Source organism: Rhineura floridana, chromosome 19 (assembly GCF_030035675.1).
Source record: "Rhineura floridana isolate rRhiFlo1 chromosome 19, rRhiFlo1.hap2, whole genome shotgun sequence".
NCBI classification, from domain to species: domain Eukaryota; kingdom Metazoa; phylum Chordata; class Lepidosauria; order Squamata; family Rhineuridae; genus Rhineura; species Rhineura floridana.
In genome coordinates this window covers 24,839,411-24,853,321 of record NC_084498.1, presented here as the reverse complement: position 1 = coordinate 24,853,321, position 13,911 = coordinate 24,839,411, and the positions used below count along the sequence as shown (strand labels likewise).

At 46.1% G+C, this 13,911-nt stretch overlaps 1 long non-coding RNA gene across 2 annotated transcripts; it reads left to right on the top strand.

Annotated features, from left to right (window-relative positions):
• The first annotated feature begins 4,505 nt into the window (after positions 1-4,505).
• LOC133373309 (uncharacterized) lies at positions 4,506-13,775 on the top strand. Of its 2 annotated transcripts, XR_009759646.1 has the most exons (4): positions 4,506-5,992; positions 6,492-6,580; positions 8,904-8,930; positions 11,243-13,775. It is a non-coding gene; the product is annotated as an uncharacterized LOC133373309 (long non-coding RNA). The 2 variants fall into 2 exon arrangements; XR_009759647.1 differs by lacking the exon at positions 8,904-8,930 and having other exon boundaries at positions 4,513-5,992; positions 11,243-13,774.
• Positions 13,776-13,911: the final 136 nt, after the last annotated feature.

Here is a 13,911-nt window from a genome sequence, read left to right as displayed (position 1 = left end):
ATCCTAGCTCCATCCCTGAGCTCAGCTGCAGGCTGGTCCTCCCTGGGTGAGCGAGGCTCGTTTATTTATTTAGTCCATTTATATACCGCTTATATTTAAATAAAACTCTCAGCAGTGTACCACAAGTCAAAACATCTTAAAACAACAGCTTCAAAAAATCATCAATAAAATACAGTTAACTGATCAAAGTATCTACGTAATATAAACATGGCATGTGAAATATCCAAACAGGTGCATGGAAAAGACCAGGAGCCAGCAACAAGGCAGACGCGAAGATGATGGAATGGTGTTTGGTAATGTAGGGCGAACATTGAACATGTTTAACATGGCCCCGAAATTATCACCCAGTTCTCTGGAATGCTCTGCCAATTGAGGTTCGGCAGGCGCCTTCTCTTCTGACCTTCATACACCTGCTGAAAACCTTTCTGTTCTGCCAGGCGTATGCAGGCGATTAAGAGGACGTCTTTTTTTTGCAGCGGCTGACCTTCTTTTACGGTATTTTTAATTGTTTTGGTTTGTTGTAAACTGCTCTGATGTGTATCTGTTTAAAGGCAATAGCGGTATACAAATATGTTTATCAATATAAATAAATAAATCTGGGAGCTTTTTGCATGTTGGCAAACGCTCTGCCCCTGAGCTATCCCCTTCCCTAGATGTGGCCTTCAGGTCCAGGGTTGGAACATAGGAAACTGCCTGATGCAGAGTCATTGGTCTATCTAGCTCAGTATTGTCTACTCTGACTGGCAGCAGCTCACCAGGTTTTCAGGCAGGGAGTCTCTCCCAGCCGTACCTGGAGATGCCATTGGGGACTGAACCTGGGCCAATGCTTAATATGAAACTAAATGGCTAGAGTTCTTCCCCAGCAGCAGAAATTGTCTGCTAGTTGGTTAGTAAAAATACAATACAATCTTCAAATACATGCTGAAGACCGGCAGTCTTTTGCTAGGCCTTAGGTAGCTTTGTAACAGGGAGTCCAATATGGCAACCTGACAGGCTCTTCATCCTGTCTTTTTCATAGATAAATATTCACATGATACCATAATATTATCTATTTTTTTATTACATTTATTGCCCACCTTTCCCCCAAGCAGCTAAAGGTGGCCACATACATGGTTCCTCCCCCTCTCCATTTTATCCTCACAACAACCCTGTATGGTAGGTTAGCTGAGTGACAGTGACTGGCCCAAGACCAGTGAAGTTTGTCCCTGAATGGAGATATGAACCCTGGTGTCTCAGGTCCTAATCCAATGCTCTAACCACTACACCACTCTACACTGTCAGGGGCAAACCCCCAGCCTCTGTACTGGCTGCAACATCTGGTCCAAACAGACTCCCCTTCCCCCAAATTCATTTTGTTTTAGTTCCGAATTCAGCATGGGATTTGAGCAGTAATGAAGACAAGAGGGTCACTGAGCTTGAGCAGAGGGTTTTCCCCAGTGAAATCTGGGTGAAGGATTCCAGGCGATGCCCTAACTTGAAGGAGGGGGCTGTACAGTATTTGAGAAAGAAATAAAGATGAAACACTGGGCATGGTCCTTCACAAACAGGAGAGGAAGAAAGTTCAGCGCTCCCAATTCATGTTTGCCCTTCTGTGGCTTCCCACATTAGGAACATTGAAGCTGCCTTACACCAAGTCAGACCATTGTCCTATCGGCCTCAGTATTGTCTGCACTGACTGGCAGTGGCTCTGCAGGGTTCCAGACCAGGAGTCTTTGCTATTCCTACCTGGCTACCGTCTTTTATTATAAACGTCACATTAATATATAAACCCTTTATTATAAAGCCTGCCTCGTGTGGAGAAAAAGAATAGGCTGTGAGGGAAGGAGCCACCTTCTTTTCCCAATTCAGAAATGCTTTTTTGCTTGGTCTCCTGGAGGTGATTCTTATTCATTGCAGGCAACTAGATGGCCTTGTGGGAAGCGATTCAGAAATGAAATAAATACATAATAAATGAGTGGCTAATTTACAAGGCTACTCCTGCTTTGTATGTGTGTTTATATTACAGGTGACTAATCAGCAAAAATTGCAAAGCTATCCATGCTTTATTTGGTTGGGAAGGTCAGCTGTCTTGTTCAAACCATTGTATAAGGATTTCTTTATCTTTACACTGCATAAGGACGTCTTTACATTTGTTAGCAGAAGGTACCAAAAGCATTGCCACAGCAGAGCCTTCATGTGTTCCATCCCCTGTCCAAACCCATTGAAATGCCTATGCCCAATTTGGCCCTGTAGAGGGCTGCCGCAGTCCACTCTATGCCGGTTTCTGCATTTTCTTTTAAGTGACCATAAGGCCTCTTTCAAAAGAGCCGTCTCTGTTGCGTCATTTGTAACCTGTCGGTGGTTTTCAGGGGCAGTCAGTGGCTCTGTGTGTGAATGAGGGCAGGTGTTCATGGATGCTTGAGGCTGCTTCAGAGTTTAGAATGCATGGGGAACCTGTGGGTCCTCCACGTGTTATTGGACTCCAACTCCCATCAGCTCCAGCCTGCCTGGTCAGTGGCCAGGAATGATGGTAGGTGTAGTTCAGCAACATCCAGAGGGCCCACAGGTTCTTCACCCCTGGTTTAGAAAATGCATGTGCAAGATGAAGCGTGAAAACAGGGTAAATCCTCACATGACATGCAATGGAGTAGATGTCTGTATGATCAGCTACTGGCAGTTCTTGGGCCAAATCCCTGCTCTGTTCTGCTTACCAAGACTATTAAAAGTCTCAAAGCCAGCTCCATGTCGGTGTGAGGCCTGTTCAAAAAGGAGTGGGCTATTGAAGGAGGTGAATAGCCAGCCAGCTAGCTAGCCATATGTCCTGTATTCTTTCCATTGCATGCCGGGTGAGAGCGCATCCTGGTGGCTGATTGCCAGGGAGCAACTAAATGAGTCATTGGAGGGTGTGTGTGAGTGATGTTCATGGGTGTTTGGCAGGTAGGCTATTGGGCTTGTGGCTGGCTCTGGATCGGCCCTCCAGCCAATGCTGTTGTCTTTTTAAAGACTTTTGGACAGGGTGCAAAATGACATTGAGACTTAATTGCTGCCCAGTATACAGAATAGCCCTAACTCAGGGGTGGGGAACCTCAGGCCTGTGGGCCAGATGTGGTCCTCCAGGCACCTCTGGCCTTCTGGGCTCTCCCCAGGCCACACCAGCCCTGAGTTGCGTGTTTTTGCCTAACTGGAATGCATCCTTGAACTCTGATAATGTTTCTTGCTCGCCTGGATGGAGGATAGAGAGGTGTGTGTTGAAACCAGCCTACTGTACAAAAGAAAAATTAAACATTATGTTGCTGTGCCCACTTTTGTCTCTGGCACGTGATCCCTGGAAGGTTGCTGGAAAAGGAATGCAGCCTTAGGGCTGAAAAAGGTTCCCCGTCCCTGGCCTAAGGGAAAGCTCTTGTCACTTAGGCTTGTACTGCTCATCAGCTGGGAGGCAGCCATTTTTAAAATGGCGAGCATTTTCCTTGCATGGCCTTGAACTGTCTGACCCTGAGAGATTTGGCGGACAGTAGGGCACTGCCATGTACTTTATTTGAAGGGAAGGGGTGAGGTTTTTGAGGGCATCCCGAGCACACCTTACAGCCTAGACTGTTGCCATCCCCGTGCGTTCTCACTCCCCTTTGTGCTTCTTGGAATTATTCAGAAAGATGAACAGAAGAGGGTGCAAGTGAGAGAATTTTATCCTAAATAGATTCAGTCCATTCTCAGCAGGAAAACCACTTGGAAAGGGAAACTTTGCTTTATTGCATGCCTTTTCTCTCTGAATTGGTTCCATCATGCCAGGAAATGGCTTGGGAAGTGTGCCAGAGGAGGAGGGTTCAAGCAACAATGAAATGTTTCATCGTTTTGCTCACAAGTTCCTCCATAGAGGTGGGATGTAGAACTTAGACCAGTCAGCAGGCCAGTTTGAGGCAGCGCGGGGGGGCTGTTGGCCCACCTGAGTAGAGTCCCTGTAAAAGTAGTCACTGACCAGGGTTACATCTACGACCAAAATGTGTTTGGGTTTCGTGCAGAAATGGTGTCCGTTTGTGTTCCATTGAAAGGATTTGCTATTTATTTCTCTCTGAGGCCACAGTAATCTCAGATTTGGTCATGGTTGAGAACTGGCATTTATTACGGTCTTCTGGACAAACATCAGTTTAAACAAGTTTGTACCAGTGGAGTTTTTATTTTAATCAGTTCTCAATCCAAGGACTGCAAGTGATCTCCGGGTTTTTTCAATTTGTGCATTAATTTTTGGATAGATATATTGGCATAAAGGAATTGCAGGTTATGCCTAGAGAGTTCTTTTTTAAAAAACTTAAAAGACTTCAAACAAGGTCCTAGAAACCAGCTTGATGGGCATGAGGATAGTTGAATTCCCAAAGGAGTCTGGGTTGCTTTCAAGACAATGCCCTGTACAGACACCAGCAACTTAAAAGAGGAGGGGAATACCATCCTCCCTCCTTGCACCTAGAAACCCGCGATTGCTCTGTTTGGTAGAGGAGGATTTTAATCTACAGGAGGCATTGAGGATATCCAAGACATTTTATCCTTGCATGTCTCCAGTAGAGCAGTTCTCACAGAGGACAGTTTGCTGCAGATTGAAGCTGTCTCTAGCTCAGGCGTAGGGAAATTTAGGCCCAGTGTGGCCCTCCAGGATGCTGTCTGGCCCTCAGAACTATTCCCGGGCCATGCCAGTTCCCCAGACCACACCCCTCACTGGCCCTGCTCTGCACTTTCCTCAGGTGCTCTTGACTGGCTTGAATGTATCCTTGAACTGTGATAAAATGCCTCTTGCTTGCCTGAGGGAGGCTGGAGAGCGAGTGAGTGTGTATGCGTAGAAACCAGCTTTTGCGTGACTGGAATGTAGAAAGTGAAGGGTCACAACCCTTGCTCTACCCACTTTTGCCTCTGGCTGTGTCTGCCACTGGCATGCGGCCTCCCAGAAAGTTGCCCATGAGAGAATGTGGACCTCAGGCTGAAGAAGTTCTCCACCCCTTCTCCAGACTGAGAATTGCTGGGGTATGTGGGGTGTCAATGCCAGCTCCTTTACCCAACTCACAGAGCCTGCAAGATGAACGAGGTGCACCAGCCGTCGTCTTGTTAAAAGTCTTCACATTCTCACCCCAAAGAGGGATGCCTGATGGCCACTGCTGCCACATCCTTTCTCCTCTGTTGCCTCCCCCAAATTGCCTGATAACCGCTTCTAAATTCTGCATCTGGAGGGAAGTTTATACACCGCTGTTACTCTAGTTCAGGAGTGGGAACCCTTTGGCCTTCCAGATGCTGCCAAATTAAAACTCCCATCAGCCCCAGCAAGTATGGCCAATGGCCAGAGATTATGATAGCAGTTGTCGTTCAGCAACATCTGGAGAAGAGTCAAAGGTTCCCCACTCCTGCTCTAATTCAACCCCACTGCCTTCCCTGTGCCCCATAACTACTGCTATGTGGCTTAAAAAACAACCAGTCTTCCTTCGTGGTGGGACACTCGGGTGCTGTCTAGGATGCACAATTTGTCAAGCTAGCTGGAAACCAAAGTACTGGAACTTTTGCAGGGTCTTATTTACCCTGCATAACTGCGTCTTCTTGCTCTACATTACATACCCCTTATGTAATACTCCGTAAAGGTTATTTCAGCACCTCAGTCATTGCCAAAATATACAAGCCTTGAAAGTGTTGCCATCAAAAACACTTGCCCATGCTTGATTTGCAACTTTTAATTTTAGCAGTGAGTTTGGGATTTCTGCTTTGCAGAATTTATAAGGAAATTGTAGAAGCAGCATCGCCACCCCACCCTAATCTTATCATCCCATCTCTGAGCAAGAGAAACACAAGAATTCCCTGTTCTCAACTGTCTAATCCGTGTTCTGAATAGGTTGGGAGTAGGTCCTGTTCAGTTGTGTTTGTTTGCCAACAGACTTCAATACCTGACTCGGAAAGCAATCTGGATCAGAACTGTTTGTCTCGCTGCAGTACAGAGATTTTCTCTGAAGCCAGCTGGGAGCAGGTGGATAAGCAGGACACAGAGGTACAGGCAAAGTCCAGCTCCGTGGCCTCCCTCTCCCTTTCCTTGCATCAGCACCTGCTACTAACCACCTGGCTCTCCTCTGTATCCCTTTGGTCCTGACACTGGTCTCTTCAAATCTTCCCTCTTGTCCCTGTTGTCTCTGATACTTTTAAAATATCTGTACCTGTGCCAAAAAGGCCCTTGGCTGTCAGTTGTCTGTTTCCGGACTCGCACTGGGAAATGATGAAAGCATTTCCTAGACTAACACACGCAATGTCAATGTGCTTGGCTTATGCAGCTATGTAAGTACACAAGGAAGTCGAGGAACTTTGCTCTGGTTTTCTCTGACATTGTGAAAATTTGGTGTTTGGGTTGCTCGACGAGAAGATTCTTCTCATTCTTTGGCTGAAAAAAAAGAGGGGGGAAAAGCAATTCTTTCCTTCCTTCACCTCTACTTTCTTCAACAAGCTTTTCAACCTGTGGAGCGTTGGTGTATTTAAAGCTCTGTCTCTGTTCTCAGGTGACACGATGGCTGCCTGATCACTTGGCTGCACACTGTTATGGCTGCGACAGTGCATTCTGGCTCGTCAGCAGGAAGCACCATTGCAGGTAATTTGGGCTGAGCGGAATGGTGGAGGATGCAGAGGCCCTAATTTCATGCCATGTCCTGGAGCGGCTCCTGCGCCCGTCAGCCTCTGGCTTGTATTTTTCCTTAGCAGAGCCGCTGTCCATCAGAACATACCAACCATACACTCTGGTGCTGCACCAGGTGTGAGCTTCTGCTCCATATCTCTCTCCATGCAAAATCAGCCATATTCTCTCTCTGGTTGATGACAGAGGGGCTTGACTTTCAACAAGCTATGTTATAAAATGTTGCCACACTGTCTAAACTCAATTCCTTTTTCAGTGCTTCCAACCCATGAAAAATAATAATAATAAATACCACATTCTTAGGCTGCATACATTCCACACGTTTAAAGCACATTTCCCCCTTCCCAAAGACTCCTGAGAACTGTAGTTTTCCTCTCACATAGCTCTAATTCCCAACACCCTTAACAAACTCAAGGATGTCTTGAGGGTTGGGGAATGTGCTTTAAATGTGTGATGTGTACGCAGCCTCCGCCTTTGAGTTTATGTAGCACATTTCAAAATGCATCATATAGATTATTTCAAGGAACCTTTACAACAGTCTTGCAGTATGTGTCAGGATTGCTATCCCCATATTTCAGATGTGGAGCTGAGGCTGAGAGAGACTTGACTGTGGCCACCCACTGAGTTCATGCCAATGGTGACATATCAGAGCATAAGAAGAGCCGGCTGCTGGATCAGGCCAAAGGGGGGCCATCTAGTCCAGCTTCCTGTTCTCTCAGTGGCCAACCAGATGCCCCAATAGGAAGCCCTCAAGGTGGACCTGAGTGCAGTTTGAACCAGAAACTACCTGGCTCACATTCTGAGGTTGCAACGCTCTGCATCTCACTTAGCTTCAAACAATTTTAGAGTTGTCCTTGATGGCATTAACACACAACTTCCTGTGGGAGCTGCTTCATTTGTACTCTCTTGCCTAATGGAAGAGCTGAGCTGATCCAATCGATAAATGAACATTTGTTGTACTTTCCCAAAGGTCTCCCTTTGGAGGACACAGGTCTTGTTGCTTCCGATCTAAAGTACTAGAAGAGCACGTCAAGCTTGTATGCACCAGATTATTATTAGTGGTATTATATTATAATTTGCATCCCGCCCTTCCTCCCAAAGAGCCCAGGGTGGAAAACATCAAAATGTTTAAACACAATTTAAAATAAAAAAAGATATTTAAAACATTTAGAAACAATCATCTGAAAACATTTAAAAGCAATTGCTTACCCTCACCACTACTAATTTCCACACTGGCATGCCCGATATCTATTAGCCATCAAATGCCTAGGTAAACAGGAATGTCTTTTAAATTTCTCTTGAAAATCACTAATGAGGGAGACAGATGCACCTCACCAGGGAGGAAATTCCACAACTAGAGAGCCACCACTGAGAAAGCCATGTCACAGGTCAGTGCTAATTAGGCAGCAGCTAGAGGCAGCACCACCAGCAGGGCCTCACCTGCCAATGAAGCTGAGGAGGTTGGCATCCCAGTCTTCATAGTGGGCTTGCTTGTCTCATTGTCTCATGCTGTCTTGTTTCCAAGCTAGCAGCATTGTCTATGCTCTGCCTTATATTCTGTATCCTCTGCTGTGAACTCAAGGTAAATCACCTCACAGATAGTGTTCTTTTACCTTGTGTTAAAATCTTTTAGCAGAGCTTTGGAGAGCATTGGAAATGTTCCATATTATCATTTCATCTTCTAAACGTCTTAAGACTGCACCATGCTGTTCTTCTTAGCTGAGAAGGCTTAAACAGAACAAGTAGGAGCTGACTTTGAGGTCTGATTCATCTTGCATCAGTGGGTGTCATATCCACTCCCTATCCACTATTTAAATAGTGTTTGCCAATCTTTGATTTCTGAGGCACGCTTGCTTTATATTAACATTGGAGGCATATATCTCACATATTACCCCACCCCAAAAAAACTTACTTCCTAGAATAAGAATGAACTGTTCTCAGTGATGGCCACTCACTGTGTTTCTGCAGGAGTCATTGCCCTTGGCATGCCTCCTGAATGGAAGAAGGTGGGCCCAAAGAAATAAATTATGCAGAGGTACAGTAGGCAGCCTCTTCTGCAGATAGGTAGTTGTTGGGCATAGGAGCCCTTTAAGTTCATTTCTCACAGCACACTAGCCATTTTTTTGTTTAAAAAGTAGTTCTGCATTACCCTCTTTCAGGCTAGAAGGAAAAGCTAGTGGTCTCGCCTTGCCATTATTGTTTTTTTTTAGAAAAGACTTCTCTGGTTTAGTCTCCCCGCTGATTTAGTCTCTCCTCTGAGCTTTTTCTCCGATCCTTGCAGGGACCCTGAACGTGTTGATCAGACTTGGTGAGCATTTGCAACAGCCTCTGTTGTCTTCCTGCTTTTCACTGATAACACCTCCAAACTAACCTTTGAACCCTCCCCCTCCCCTGCACTCCTCTTACCCATAACTTTTTACACCCAAGGTGAATGACAACAGCCCTGTTGGACCCTGAGGTCTGTGGGCCCCTCTTTTTCACACTAAATTAAGAATCCAGCCTTTCTTGTTTGTGTGTTTCATACTCTCTACTGCAGCTGTGGCTAGCACACAAGTGGCTTACCTCAGAAGTGTTTCACTTATAATAGCAGGCAGTTTTTACCTGAGAAGTGTTTCACTTATAATAGCAGGCAGTTTCTTTGCATTTAGCAGTAGCAGCCAGTATGGTGGGGCGGAGCTGCCTTCCCAACACCAAGGTCACAGCAGCTTCCCTGCTAGGATGGCAGCAGGGCCAGTGTGTCTGCACAGCGCTGCCATGGTAAGCCGCAGTGCTAGGAAAGCAGGTGTCAGGAAGGAGCTCCACCCCTCCTGCCGTTAACTGGCACTTTGTCATGAACAAATTATTTTGGCCTTTTTTCTGTTTAATTTGGTATTATGGCGACCTGGTGGTTGTTGGGGATTTCTCGAGCAATGCGGTAAGAGAACCTGAGCAGTTTCCTAGGAAGGAGGAAAAGGCTGAAGCAAGCTTTCATGAAGGGCTAATGGGCAGTAAATAGCAGTTGGCTAGGGAGGAGTGTTAGGGTCTCCTCTGCTAGCCAGGTGGAACATGACACTGACAATGAGCTCCAGGAGTCTGGCAAAAAAAACCCAAACCCTGAGATGGATATGGGAGCCTGTTTGGGGACAAAGTGTTCCCGTTTGCAAAAGATCCGAACAGATATACCCGGCAGGAAAAAAATTGCCATAAATAGCCTCTCTTTCTCTAAATCTCCAGGCGCTCCTCTCAGAAGGAAAGATTAGTCTTCTGTTGGCAGCAAGGGTCCTGTTGGGAACGGTCATCCTTCCAAAGCCTTTGCCATGAGGGCATTTGAATGGTTTTTCCATAGAGTGGTCTTCGATGGTGTTGAAAGTTTTCTGTCTTGCTGCTTTTTCCTAATAGCAGTGTCTGATGGAGTCCATAAGAAGGCTTCCAAATTAGCAGCCCAAGTTGTAGTGTGAGTGAGTTTCCCTAGTGTGAAGATTAGAGCTTGATCTCTGGAGGCTGCTTTGCCAAGCTAGAAGCTTGTGAGATGAAAAAGAGGGTTTCCTTTTGCTTCGCACTACATTGGCAATTAACATAATCTACTCTTTAAATCAAGCCTTTGAGATATTCCACGAGGTCTTTCTCTCCCGCCAGTTGCCTCTCATCTCCCTCCATTAAGGTGTGCTAGAGAGACGCAGATGTAACAAACTGCTGTATAAAACACTTGGCAAAGCACAGATCATCTGAAGTGAGGTGGGGGAAAAGTTCTTACTTAATGGTTGCCTAGATTTGGAGGTCGGGGATTATGAACCAGGGACTTTGTCAGTTTACGCTGTTCAGGATTCAGTTTGGGAAAAGCAAAGGTATGAGAGCAAAAGGGTGGGATTGTGGTTTCTAATGGCCCACACACATGCTCTCACACACACCATTCCTGCCCAAGGTGCATGTGCTATTACAGCCCTGCTGACTGACACCTGACAAATGTGTCAGCTGTTGCATCGCTCACTCGTGGCATGTGGGCTGCATCTTCTGTGGCTGCTCACTTGCGTGGCTTTGCATGGTCCCTGTAGACTCGCACTTTGTCTGTGCTGAAAGATGGTGCTATTGTAGCTCCTTTGAGTTGCAGCTGGCTCACTCTGGCTTCCGTAGGCTTTTTTTTTTTTTTTAAGGAGTTGACTGGCTTGTCAGTCTTCAGAGCCCGTTTTTACTTTACTTCTCTTTGGGAAGCAGTAGCCAGGAGCAGATGAAAGCATAGCTGAAGTGCTCCGTTCCACTGATAATAGGCGCAAAAGACATCTGTGGCTCAGAGTCCCTTTTCACCCCTCCAGGTCACCATTTCTGGGCTGGGCTGACATCATGGCACCATGACCATCCCATGGCACCATGACCATCCCATGGCACCATGACCATCCCATGGCACCATGACCATCCCATGGCACCATGACCATCCCATGGCACTCTGACCCAGTGCAAGTTGCAGGAGGAGGGAACTTAGTCCTCCATTACCCATGCCTGGTTTTTTGGCAACTAGCCCAAAGGGTGTGTGTTGTTTTTTACCTTTTTCTGCAAGCACTAAGTTAAGTCCTGTACTGTTGTGGAAACTGCATTCCCGAGTTGCAAATTTACTTGCATTTCTTCTCTTCCTGTTCCTGACTGAAGGAATTGTGGGAATGTCTTTTGCTCCAGCTGCTGTAACCAGAAGGTGCCAGTCCCCAGCCAGCAGCTCTTCGAACCCAGCCGGGTCTGCAAATCCTGCTACACCAGCTTGCATCCCGGTAGCTCCAGCCTTGACCTTGAACTGGACAAACCCATTGCTGCCACTTCAAACTGAGGCTCCAGCCTGGAAGGAAAGCTGGGAAGAGACTGCACTGCCTCTCCCAGCTCAGCAGATCACGCACATTTCTCAGCGGACTGAAGGTGGTAGGACTGGAGGAAGCCTTGCACTCTGGAGTTGGGAGGACGGAGGACTTGCTCAGAAGGATGGGATGTCGGGGGGGTGTTGGTGGAGTGGAAATCCCTCCTTTCCAGCAGTTAATTCCCAGTTTCATTTTCATCCTCCTCATGTAAATTTTGTGTGGATTTTTGCTGGAAGACCATGAGAAGAGGGGCTGGGCTGGAATCTGTCCCCCCTCCCCCCCGCACAGATGTTTTCACTGCCCTGCTGTCAAACTGTGCTGCAGACCTATGATTCTACCGTGCTGAGAGGAGAGAGGAGGGGTAATCAGTCCAGAGACTTTGTGAATACCTGTAGTGTCAGTGCTAGTGCTTTTCAGTCACTCCTGTTCCTTCCCAACAGCTGACTGCTGTTTGGGAAAAGTTGTTGCTGCTAGAAGAAATGGGAGCTGCCTTCTCAAACAACAAAAACAAAAAACTCTCTCCCTCTCTGTTCTTAGAGTGGGCTTAGTTAACCTTGCTGCACAAATGGGGGTGGACAGGCGGGGGGAATTGGTTGCAGATCTCTACATTGGGCACTTCCTGTTTTTGGCCGACTTGTGGCTTGAAATGGGTGGGAATCAACTGGACCACTGTGGCTGAAGAAAGTGTATGCTTGTCTGAGGGAAGCGAGAGGGGAAGGGGGGTCGGAGAGGCCAATCTTGTTCAGGGTTGTATTTTGAAACTGGCACCTCAATGCGTAAGACTCTTGGCATGTGCAATTCATTATAAAAGAATTGGGATTTGGGCTTGTTAGTAGCTGTTAAAATGTCTACCCTTGCCCCATTTTTAAAAAATAGTTTACACGGAAGGCAGAGCTGCGTCACTGCACTGGGCAGGCTGCGTTGCAAAGTCAGACGACGCTGTCGGGCAGGCTCCCCCCCCTCAGGAGACCCCCAAAGCAAGTAGGGATGGCTTTGATTTATAGAAGGGGAGCCAGTTGGTCAGTGAAGACTGCTTTGCTGCTGCCCCAAAACTAGGGCATTTTTAACCTTTTAATACAGAAGACACAACTCAACCAAAACAAACTTATGTGCCCTTTACATTAACATCACTTTTCTACTGTTGGTCTACAAAGATTTGATTGAGTCCTCATTTTTTTATATATATATCCCCACCCCCCAAAAAATCCCTCTGTTTATAGTTTTGGGGGTGGGGGGGAGAGAATACCTATTTTCCACAACTTACCGCCTAGGCTAAGCTGAAGCAGCTTCTACCTTAATTATACCATCAAGTAGTGATGTGCTTCTATTTTCCTCTGCCCGGAGCTGGAGAATTTGGGCCTTTATCACACAGCTGCCACTTGAAACTGCCTCTGCTTAATGTCTTCTCCATGCCACCAGTTCATGTGCAGCACTGGCCTCCGTATGGTTCTTACACATTGTGTGCGCAGCTTCCACACTGGAGCCGGCAACTGACTGGAATGTGTGGCGCTGTCATGAAATCTCTCCGCAGTGTGTCAAAACCAGAAGGTGGAAATGTGTGTTCAAAGGAGCAACTTGGAGAAGAAGAGATTCCACACAGGTCGTTTCAAGCAGCAACTGTGTCGACTAAAAAAAAAAAGATGCAAAGTTACAATTAATTCATTGCCAAGAGAGGGAATATAAAGACGGCGCTTTCTAAAGCGAAGTGTAGAGTGTCTTGGAATACCTGATAGAGGAAAGACCTGTCAGCATATTTATTATGTTTCCTTGTTCTTTGTGAAAAGGTGCATGTGTTGCTTACAACACAGCACTTGAGAATGAAAATTGAGTTTCCAGGAAGCATAGGAAGGCTAACTGGGGACATACCTTCTCAGCACTCCTTGTTTCTTCCAACTGGGAGAAGACGTACTGCAAAGTCTTAATTCCAGTTTGGCTTTTTTATATAAAATGGAATGTTCTGGGAATATGCAGCAAAGGTGCGTAGAACAGTTCAAAGTTTAGAGGAGAAAGTTGGAACAGTCAAAGGAGGGGCCACCAAGAGCTCATCGGTACTTTGCCATTAAAATGGGTGAGTAGAAGAGACATGTTTTTGAAGGGAAATGGTATTGTGACACACTGCAGCGCTGTGGTTTTTATGGTACAAGTAGAGGGTTGACAACCAAGGTCTAATATTCTGCAGTTCATAACGACAGGTGCCAAGAGGTTCTGATACGGGTTTGGGGGGGTCTGTGATGTACAGTGTGAATAAACGCTTGCAACTCTTCGTCTTTTTGATCAATGGAGCACTTTTTATTACTCTTCTTTCTTTATATGTAACGTGTGTGTGTGTGTTAAAAAACCCTCTTCTCTCCTAAACAGGAGCGAAGTTACTCCTTTATATATTTTTTGCTTTGTCAAAGCAAGACATAAATAATTTAGAATTGGTAACTATATAAATAAAAGCGAATAAAGTTTAGGGTTTTGCATGGGAGC